The sequence below is a fragment of the Arctopsyche grandis genome, chromosome 2, assembly GCF_051622035.1.
Source record: "Arctopsyche grandis isolate Sample6627 chromosome 2, ASM5162203v2, whole genome shotgun sequence".
Classification (NCBI taxonomy): domain Eukaryota; kingdom Metazoa; phylum Arthropoda; class Insecta; order Trichoptera; family Hydropsychidae; genus Arctopsyche; species Arctopsyche grandis.
In genome coordinates, this window is record NC_135356.1 from 2032936 (window position 1) to 2045082 (window position 12147).

Below are 12147 nucleotides of genomic sequence, written 5' to 3' on the forward strand. Positions count from 1 at the left end.
TAATTAATTGATTAATTTTTCTATCGGTGTTTTATAGGTAGTAGTTAGTTTTTACCATTTCTTTTTCATATTAAAAAATTAAATATAAATATTAAATTAAATATATTTAAAACGTATTTCAAAAAAATTCGACCGCGTGCGGATCAAACACGGGGCCGACACATTTCTTTTAATTTTTTTTTATTTAATAACTTAATATGTCGACACCCATGCGATGATATTTCATCGGAGACAACACTAGTATTCAATATACATATTCTTAATTAAATATTGAATTCAAAAGTACACTTTCAAAATTAATAACCGATTCTTATTTTATCATTACTGTGTTCTATGAAAAAATTTTTATACATTAGACCTGTTTTTTAATATTCATATTTGTTTTTTTTTTTATCTTTAGTGGTTATAATCTATGGCCTCAATAAGAAGTATTCGATCAATGTTTAATTTGAACTTAAACAACTAATAATTTCGATATGAAAAAAACATGATCATACGTAAGAGACAATACTCGATAAAAAGTATCACGGTCGAATATTTAACGCAATCTAAACATCTAAATACTTATGTATACGTATGTATGTACATTAGGCCGGAGTGAAAAACGCGAATTTTGAATTTTCATCAATGGACCTAGTGGAAAACTTGCGTCATATCAAATAAGCGTTAAATATAATAACAAAAATGAACAATTGTAAACAATGTCCTGTGCCTCCAAACAATCGATTTGTATCGACGAAAATTTCTAAAAAGTGGACGAATCGATTGGTTGGAGGCGCAGGACATTGTTTAAAATCCATGATTTTTTTTATTTAACGATTACTCGGTACTACGAAAGTTTTCAACTAGGGCCATTGATGTAAATCCAAAATTTAGCGTTTTTCGCTCCGGCCTAATAATATACATGTTTATGCGTAATACGAATACCATACTCATATGAATACTAAGTACAGGGTTTTCCAACATATTTGGGCCACTATCTAGTTAATAAATTGTAAGTACATACAGATAATATTTCCTATTGAGCATGCTTGAGTATAAAAATCGCTTGAACTTCGGAGATACTTATCATTAGTTCGTTTCGTTCTCCAGCTTCTACGTGGTAATACGTCATGCCCGCTGTTGCTGGAACAGTTGGGACTTTATGTCCCTAGTAATTATGTGCGTGATGGACATCATCATTTGATGGTTGTACCTCCTGCCCGCACAGGTCTTCATCGAATGGCTCCTATTCCAAGAGCTATCCGACTTCTCAATGAAATCGTTGGTGCTGATCCTGAATGTAACATTTTCCTCCTCAGTGAGCGTATGCTATCGGAGATTATTTCAACTTATTTGTCTAGTAGCCTGCGCTCATCATTATTTTCATAATTTAATGTATACGTAGAATTTTGATCTTTTTCAAGGCCCAATCAATTTTGATTGGGCCTTGCAAAGATTTTTTGTATTTACAGCTGATTCTTATATCTACATATATTGGTGCTAGCTGTAGATGCGAGACATTCCGTACTTTGTATTGAATTATTTGATATTTTTACTTTATCTGCTATTATTATAATGCTATCGTTTTTTTATGATAATGTATAAATCTATTTTTGTCTGTACATATGTATGTATATATTTTTATTTTTCTCATTTCTGTATTTTTTCGACCATTGCAGCGCATTAGGGTATCCTGTAATGACACAATGGTCCAAACTTAAACTTAAATAAATATAAACAGCAGCGTGGACTAATGGTTAGCATATTATGCTTTCGAGCGGAGTGGTCACGGTTCGACTCCAACTAGTAGCTGTGGGTCAGACCTTGGTGTGTGACTCCAAGTCGATCGTTTCCTTTCAGAGTTTGCCAAATTTCCGATTTTCATTATATATAAAGGTTCTTGTAAATTGAAATCTCGTTTCCAATCTCTTTTGCAAATGTCAAGTTATTCAGTGCTCGCCAATTTCTATAATAAAATGCTGCAAAAATTTCTCCATAGATGTCACTGTGGGTGATGTTTGTCTGAATTAGCATTGTATAAAAATGCTTTTATTAATTGTATTATTGTATGGTATCTGTATTAGTACACTCGTCGCTTTGGAGCAATTTGCAAAGGCTGTGTACACGTTCGATTGAAATAAAATAAAATAAAAAATGTATGAAAAACACGAATTTTGGCGTCGGATCAAACAAAAGTTAAATAAAAAATTCATTGATTTTCGACATTGTCCTGTGCCTCCAACCAATCGATTTATCTCGACAAACATTTCAAAAAAGCAAGTTCTTTCCGTATATGTATTTTTTGAAAATAGTTTCAAGTTTTTCACAATTTAAAAAAAAATAAAAAACGCTCAATTTTACCTATTGAAATTTATTTGGGTCGATTGTACTAAGTTTGAACTGATAATTCTAAATTCAAAGTCGCTGAGAACCCTTGATTTAATAGGTATGTATGCATACGAGTACATATGTATGTACGTACAAAGTGGAAATTATTTTTGTTTATTTCATCTTACACGTATTCATGATCGTAAGACGTCGCTAATTTTCACCAGAAAATAATATCCGTTTAGAATAAATAGTAAAATCACCATATGTATAATACATACGTATAATACATTTGTATGATACAAACGAATGGCCTTACATATAACGAGTGCGTCACAACGAAATGATACTGAAACGTGCTAATATGTCGCGAATGGAAAAGTCCCGTATCGATTGTTTACTGAATAGAGTGTGGCTCAAAAGTCATATCGTCACTTTTATTACGATTAAATTGACAAATTTTATTAATTTTGCAAGCTGTGTCCGGAGAAATGTTATAATAATAGAAACGCCTTTACGAATAAATAAATCATTTCAATATTACGAGGTACGTGTCCATAACTACGCTAGAACGCGCGGAATATAATCAGGATCGTCACATATTCACTACATAAATTAAAGTTTTATTTTGATATAGATTTATTTACAATTTGAGTATGGTGGTGTTGGGCGTTGGTGGCCAATCCATTTATTTTCTCAATTGGCGGATTATTTATATCCACTTTTTTATTTGTCTGTCCTTGGGAACTCTTAAATTAACGTGTAATGCAGCGGTTTCCAAACTTTACCGTTTACCATGCACCATTTTTTTTTTTGATCTTTCAACTTAAGATCTTTCGATTTTCGACCTTTGTCTTCCGATATTTGCGTTTTCTGTAATTTAACATTCTGTCTCGTCACGGAGACCGGTATTTGTGATCAATTTTCCAAAAATTTCAACCAAATAGGCAAGTTTAACAATAAAATTATCGTTCGTCATACAAAAGTGAGGTATAATTAGCTTCCATATCAGCACACAGCTTTGCAAACAGCCTTGCTCTCAAAGGACTATTCTTTATGTTGTATATAATTTTTATAACTTTTGTAAAAATGCTGTTCAGTTCTTACTCATATTTTTTGACAATAGAGCTGCTCTGAGAATCATACAGTGTGTCCAGATAGCATGTGGTGCTTTCTTTTTGATCAATGCTTTAAGACCTGCTTTGTTTCCGGACATTGAGTGAGCTCCGTCGGTACACAGTCCAATTATTATTTTATGTCGTTCACAACGCAATTATTTCACTTTATGTCGTTTTCTTCAACAAAACTGTCTATTATATTAAAAATTTCAATGGATGTGGTCTTCCCAAGAATGTGTTTGCAAAACAATACATCTTCTAATATATTATTATCCGCGACATATCGAACATACGCAATTAAATGGGCATCTTTAGCTAAAACAGAGCGTATGCAAAGGCGCAATTTTTAAAATATTCTTCTCCGAATAATTTTTTATAGGAATTAAATGTATATATAAAAATGAAAGAAAAATAAAAATAAACATTCATGCATTGAATTTTTACTGTTAAGCTACGGTATGAAGTTTTATTTATTTGTAGATATTATGGTGTTGGCGCCTCCCCTGGCAATAGTCCGCGCCTTCCAGTTTGGAAACCGCTGGTATAATGTATAGTTTCAACCGAAATATGTATGTATAATATAAAATGAACGATGTTTATATTAATTAAACTTAAATAATTTAGTATCCGGCGTCACCAAGAGAATTTTTTTTCCATTTATTTGAAAATAATGTTTACATTTCTCTGGTGTCACCCCTGAAATGCTATGTAGAATGCGCGCGACCGGCATGACACTTTTAACAACTGTCAAACTACGATTTTAATTGAATAATATGTTACTTAAATGATCAAATTAGTTGTAAAAAAGTATCCCATGTTAATAATTGTGTGTTTTTGAATACATTGTGCAATTTTTAACGATGCACTTGCCCATTGCCCTTGCCTAGAGAAGTTTTTATTGGACATACGTCGACTACCAAGCATCAAATACGACTGATGCTAAAATTATTTAGGAATGTCTGTGGACAATTGACAACAATATAACGCCTAAAGCCACTTCTATTATTATAACATTTCTCTGGCTGAGCCTATACGAATTGAACTCATGACCCATTAGATGATAGTAGTATACACTAGCCACTGAACTACATATACTCCTGGTTACATACGTATATGGAATATGGAAGAGCTTAAACCTTTGAATGCTGACCAACGCCGATCGGCGTTTTGACAACAAGTCCACGGAACTGAAAAACACCGATGGGCGTTGTTTTTTGAGTATGTAAAAAATAAACAAGAATACTACCCGCTAAGCCTTTCCAGGTAGAATTGAAAAAAAAATGCATTGAACATGTGTCGTGTAATCCATGTCAATGTTTATAAAGACTGGTTTACACCGGAATTTCTGAATTTATAACCATAGCAGAATTTCTTGATGGAAATTCCTAACTGCTGAGTATTTTAGATTGTGGCTTTGCATTTAGATTGTGAGCATTATATTCTAACAACAATGAAGAAGATGGAACTACATAGTTTTGGAAAAATAAATTCATTAATAGACTTATTTTGTTTATTTTATATTCTTGCAAGATATAGTAGAGAGTCTAAACACACCTTTACAAAACTCGAAATCCTCGGCGGTAGTTATCTAGGGTTTGTTTGGATGAGCTACAATTTGTATACCTGCTTTCTATTGGATTTCTAAATAATTCTAGTTGAAAATGTTGGCGAAATTTTCAGCGTGGCGGGCATTCGACAGAAAAGACCTCAGCACTCAAAGGGTTAAAAAAGCCCTTGAGGGAAAATGTCAAGACCATGTACACAATATCGTATGTACGTAAGATTTCTATGAACCAGACTTTCAAGTGCAATAAAAATTTCGAATTTTCAATCGTGAAATGTGTTTGTATGTATGTATTTCATTTATGAAAAAATTCTGCGCTTACTATTGGACAATCCTTACATATAAAAAAAATAAATACTCGTTCTAATAAACATGAGTGAAAAGTACGAAACATTCCTTGCGAAATGATATCAATCAGACGGGAAAAAGTTGAAACATCATTACGTACACACTATCCGTTCAATTAATACAATTTGGACTTACGGTGTGGACTGCAATTGGACTTCTCTTGGTTGGACTGATTGGACTTGATTGGACTCTCACATGGTTTTTCTCGTAGAATTAGTTCTATTCGATCGAGTATATTCGATGTGGATTTTTTTTTCTTATTGACTATTTTATCGTCGTTGTATACCTTTCTTTTGTTTTTTTTTATTTAAATGTACTTTTATTTACTCGTACAATGAATTATTTGTTCAAAATCCAAGCGATCGATGATTTTTGTGGCGTACGTAATATTATTGTAATCTACATAGAGATATATTTTAAGATAAGTAATTAAAATTATTCGAAAATTTTAATATTTGAACCTCAATTAAATGATTGAATAAATATTATTTCGAAAGTATCTTTTTGATTTTTAAATGCTTTTTATTATTACTGAATTATGTTCTCAATACATCTTGTATCTATTTTAACCGCTTAGCTGCCCAAAGCGCCTTAAGGCGCAAACAGCCGTATCTATTATACGCTCAGCGCGTCGGCTGGGCGTCTAAGCGGTTAATAGCTACTGATCTACTGATCATTTTCTATTTTACAATTTTAATTTAATTGTGTTAGTAATCACAGTATTATATTATTCTAATGTTAATGTACAGCATAATAGGAAAAATAGCTCAAAAACGTATTTACAATAAATCTTTTTGGAAAATGGAAAACATTTACGTAGAGATTTGGCTGTAGACAAATCGGAAAACTAATGTCCGCCGTTTCGTCTGTCGTAGCTATTTCTCGACCATTTGCAAACTGTCTGCCACACAATCGGGTGATTCTATGTTATGGTTGACTCAAATTATTATTAAATAATGAACAGGACTATATCGATAGCTTGGTGCACAGATATTGTATGTCGTGAGATGTGACCGACTCACGACTTTATCTGTGTATTTGAGGAATATAAGAAGGATGCAAAACCAAATTCGATCATTTTTCGATACAAATTGAGCGTAAATGTAGAGAAACTTACACAGGACAAAAGTTCTACTTCCGGTAGTCGGATTCCATTCAATTTTTATTGTTACTTAAAATTACTATAAATATTATACACATTTAATATGAAGAAGATAAAAATAATTTAAAAGTTCAAAATAAAATAATGGAATATTGTTTTAAAAAAAAATTACTACTTCCAGTTTACGAATTCTGATCAAAACCTAATCAACTCTAAGTTAGTACATAAAAAATATAAATATGAATTTACAGGTTGATACGTTCTGTAATGTGGAAAAAATCGTGTGATTTCAATATTTTCGACTTTTCTACGAGGAAAAAATCCCACTTCCAGTTTATAAAATTTAATGATTCATTTTTTATTTTCGTCACATTGATACAAGGACTATACTTGAATTTTCTCGTGAAGGACACACATGTCAAAGGGGTCGAAAAAAATTGTGAAAGAAAAAAAAATCGAACAAGAGTAAACTGCCACTTGCTGGCCCAATTTTATATACAACTTGGTATTAAGCTTAAATTTCTGGATATGAAATTTTAGTTCAATAAATTAAAAGATTTCTGATAAAAACATAAAAAAAACCTTGAATCTCTAAAGTAAAAGTAGTACTTCAAGTAGAGGTAAAAATATTAAGCTATAAAATTTATATTTTCTATTAAATATAAAATAATTTCAGTCCAATTCAGTTAGCGGTTTGGGAGATAATTGAATTCAAAAACTTAAAAAAAAGAGAACACCTATAAGGGGAGGTACCATTTCCGGTCAACTTAAAAATTTGAAAAAAATTTACGTCATGTCGATAAGAATTTCAGTAACCAAAACCAAGTTTCAGTTCGATAAGACTAACGGTGTTCAAAATATCCTCAAAATACACATACACACACACACACACACACACACACACACATTTTTTTCTAGATCATGAAAACGTGATCAGTCAAAATCTCGAGTTCGAATTTTCGCATGATCACAAAACTTCATCTATTGTTACTACGTACATAGATAAAGTAATAAAATATATGTTCCTGAAAAAAGGCTTCGAATACTATGTATGTATATACTGAGGTGCAAAAATTAAGATATGATCAAAAGGCTGCGACGAACTGATTCACGGATTCTGAAAGGCTAATTTCTCAATGCAATTTTCCATTCACGCTCCTTCGACAGGAAAATTGAAAAAGTTCTCGAATCAAAAGGGATCCGAATGAGATATTACGTATGTATGAATAGGTATAATAATAGATGGGAAAATAAAGAGCAGCGAACGGTTTTTTGAGTGTGGAAGACAGATTAGTGACCTGGCTGATTTCAATCGAAGCAAATCTTACGAAGCACGAAAATAAAGATGTTTTCGTCAAATTTTCGCCGTAGGTATTTTCCGTGCTGGTGAGCTGTCTCAACAAACAAATTGATTATACCGATTAAATATGGCACGTTTCTCTCGACCACTTTTTCCAATGACGGATTTCTCAGTTCGTCAACTATTTACCCAGAAGAACGTTCCTGACAACGACTATAATAATTGATCTGTAAATACATAAATGAACGATTTACAAAATCCTCCGAATATGGTCGCCATTACATAAATACGCATATGCAATATTGATTTTTAATTTTACCAAATTATACTGCATCAATAGCATACGTATATAACTGCTCGAATGCTAAACTATTTGTGGATTATCAGAATATAATTAATCATTAGAAATAATAACAAAGAAGTGAGAGTTGAATTATATAATCTACTAGCTGAACCCGGCATACGTTTCAATGCCAGAATAAGGCATACAATTCCCGTTCCCGTTTCAAGTGATAGTTGCAGCTCAAATAATGTCTCTTCAATGCCGTGTCGTCATAAACCAACTGGTAAAGTGGTTAACAACGAACACATTTCCTTGACTACACAATGGCACTTCAAACTTTCGCGTCGTAAATTCGTAATTACAAATTTTATTATTAAGAGGTTTTTTCCCGTTTTTTTTTTCTCACATCCCGGACATGCATACAACAAATCCTGAAAGTTCCATCGTAATCGGTTGAGTGGTTTAGGAGCCTATACGATACAGACAGACAAACAATTTTATATATAGGTACTAGCTGAACCCGGCATGCGTTTCAATGCCACAATAACGCATGCAATTCCCGTTCCCGTTCCTGTTCCTGTTCCCATTCCCGTTTCAAGTGATGGTTCAAGTGAAATAACGTCTCTTCAATGCCGTGTCGTCATAAACCAACTGGTAAAGTGGTTAACAACGAACACATTTCCTTGACTACACAATGGCACTTCAAACTTTCGCGTCGGTAAATTCGTAATTACAAATTTTATTATTAAGAGGTTTTTTCCCGTTTTTTTTTTCTCACATCCCGGACATGCATACAACAAATCCTGAAAGTTCCATCGTAATCGGTCAAGTGGTTTAGGAGCCTATAGGAGACAGACAGACAAACAGACATTCAATTTTATACTCGTATATGTATATTTATTTATTGATTTATTTATTTACTTATTTATTTATTTATTTATTTATTTATTTATTTATATACAAATATACCAGGAAGGCTTAACAGGTAAGCCCCAAATGCGCCTTCCTGTTCCACATAATTATTACATAGATACATGTAAATCTAAACAATATCTGACATCTATGGTCAGATATTACAAACATCGTATTGATACGATAAATAACGATGAATAACTTTCATGTAACAATACGAATTTATATTCGATAAACAACCACAGAGACATCTATGGTGAGCAATATGGCGAAACCTAAGATATAACAATAACTAAAGGTTCGCAACAGAAAATTTTACAGGAGTCGTTTCAATGAAAATCAGAAAAATTGGCAAATTCTGATAAGAAACGATCGACCTTGACAAACCAAGGTCTGGCCAACAGCGAGACTTAGCGGGAATTGAACTCGTGGCATCAAGTACGAAATAATTCAACATTCACTACTAGACCACGCTGCTGGTTTACGTATATAAAAGAGGTCAATTTACTTTGCCGTCTATTGAAATGATATAAAACGATCTTTTCATAGTTCTTATGGTGTATGGTTTATATGAAATGATATAAAACGATCTTTTCATAGTGAATTTTAAGCTTTTCAAAAGTGTGTATCGACATATTTCTTTGAAAGTCTTCTGACGTTGGCTACTCCTGCTTGTATTACACAACATCCAGTAACTGAATTCCAGTTATTACTGCTAAAAAATAAATTTTTATTAAGGTATATATACATTGGAACATAGAATGTATCATTTTGTATGATTGAAGGTGAAATGATCCATTAATATTTACGTACATACATACATGTAGCCAGCAGCATGGCTTGGTGGTTGCGTTTATGTTTAGCACCGAGAGATTACCGGGTTCGATCCCATGCTTATATTTAATACTGCTGGTTACACTTGGATATTTGGGACTCCAAGTCGATCGCTTCTTATCAGTGTTTGCCAATTTATCTGATTTCATTGTTGAAAAGATTCCTCCATCAAATTGACAGAAAAAAAACCTACCTGCTGTCACAAATATCTGAATTTGATTTATGTACAATATGTAAAAATTTATATACAAGTCTCAATCCATAGATGTCTCTATGGATTAATTAAGTAGTAAATTAATTTCTAATTTCGTGTTCTTCAACCTCTCGAAATACAGCGATTTATTTCATTAAAATGCTACAATGTTTGTAATTAAATATCTAGGAAGGCGCATTGGGGTCTACCTGTTAGGCCTTCCTGGTATATATCTCTAGGGATGTGGCGTGACGATCTATCAGGCTGAGGAGACGCGAGAAGCGGGGTAGAGGGGAAGCGTGGGGGGAGTGGAGCGTCTGAAATGTGCTCCTGATATTGAGCACCTGAATTGGAACGGGTGGCGTCAGCGTCAGATGCGCTACGCCAAAAGCGTAAATACAATTACGAAGACACACACACATTCATTTATCATTAATACGCGCGCGCGCCTATAAATTACGTTACATTATTTTATATATAACATATAACTTTATTTTAATTCGTGAATCTTTTATTTTAAGCCTCCCGTTGAAATCAACGGGCACAAAACTAGTTTGATATAAAATTAACAAACTCATTCTTATAAATATATGTATGTACGAGTATATATTGTATATATGTATATATATAATAAACATATATTCAATACAGCTATTTTAATCATGGAAATAATTAAACACAATTATGTTGAAAACAAAGGCAGATTATTTTCATAAATAACGTCTATACGTTATTTTATTTTGAATACAATAACATGTTTTTCAACAGTGAGCAGACAGGCCGCTGCTATTGTTATTTTCACAACATCCTTATAATCATATTTTCAAAATCGTGAATATTCCGAGTAAATTTTATATTATACATCTCAACAATGGTCCAATTTAGACTAAAAATGAAAACATAATATTTATTTATAATTTTCAATGTATGTATATTAAATATTTCTGCTTCAAGGCTAGCTAGGATTCTGTTACAATTGCGACTTCAAAAATATCGAAATTTCTCACTACCGATACTACCGCCAAATAATTAAAATACCGGTAGTACAAATATCTACCAGTTTTAATTTATAAGACGATGTTGAGTGTTCGACTAATCTATACAAACTAGAAAAAATCCGTAAAAAAAATATAATTTTGACTTTTAAAATTCGCTAGACAATTAATTGTAAGTATTTTAAAGCAATAAAATATCACAATCAATAGGAAAAACATCCGACTATTGATTCCAATACTCACTTTGAGCACAGCAATATTAGATTTTGAGTTAAAGACCGCAAAAGCCAAAAAACTGTAAAAATTGTACATTTTTTTAAACGCTCATGTCTCATAAGCAATCGCGAACCAACAAAAATTATTATCATATTCGAATTCAGATTGACTTAAATGCTCATTTCATTGTTGAAGCGATTTCACAATCAAATTTCAAAAATTTACTATCTATAACAACGTTTCTCAACCATTTTTGGACCCTAGCCCCCTTTTGCGTTTAATATTTTTCTGTGCCTCCCCCCCCATTTTTTCTGGAAAATAAAAGTACATACATAATATTTATTTTTAAAAATAATAAATTGGATTGTTAATAAATTGAAAGATAATTTTATTTAGTGCGATCCTTGAGCCTGATGTAAACTAACGAGTTAATTTATATCTGACTCAAATATTTTTAGTGACATTCGGAGATCGCCTCTTTTTACATATGTACCTCTTCTTACTTTCATTACTATCCGATCGTTTTCTTACTTTGCCACATTGCTCATTTGGATGATCAATATACATAAGTGGAAGTGTCACCCGCCATTACGATGTTGAAAAAAAATCGTATTAGACACGTTTAAAAATACTCCCACGAAGATCCGCCTGCCGTTAATCGCCCAAAATGTTCGGTCGCATTGTTCGCCTACTGCGATTAATATTATTATTATTAAGAGGTTTTTTCCCGTTTTTTTTTCACAATAGCTCTGATAAGAAACGATCGACTTGGAGTGACTAATATCCAAGTCTGACCAACAACATTACAGATACTCACGGGATCGAACTCGGGGACTTAACAAAACAAAAGCCCAACCACATAATTGTACCACATTCTATCAATAATTGACCCTTTTATGGAAATATTTGCATTACAGAAAGTCATAGAAAGAGACAATTTCACACCATTTTGTGTTGCGGGGTTCGCCATCT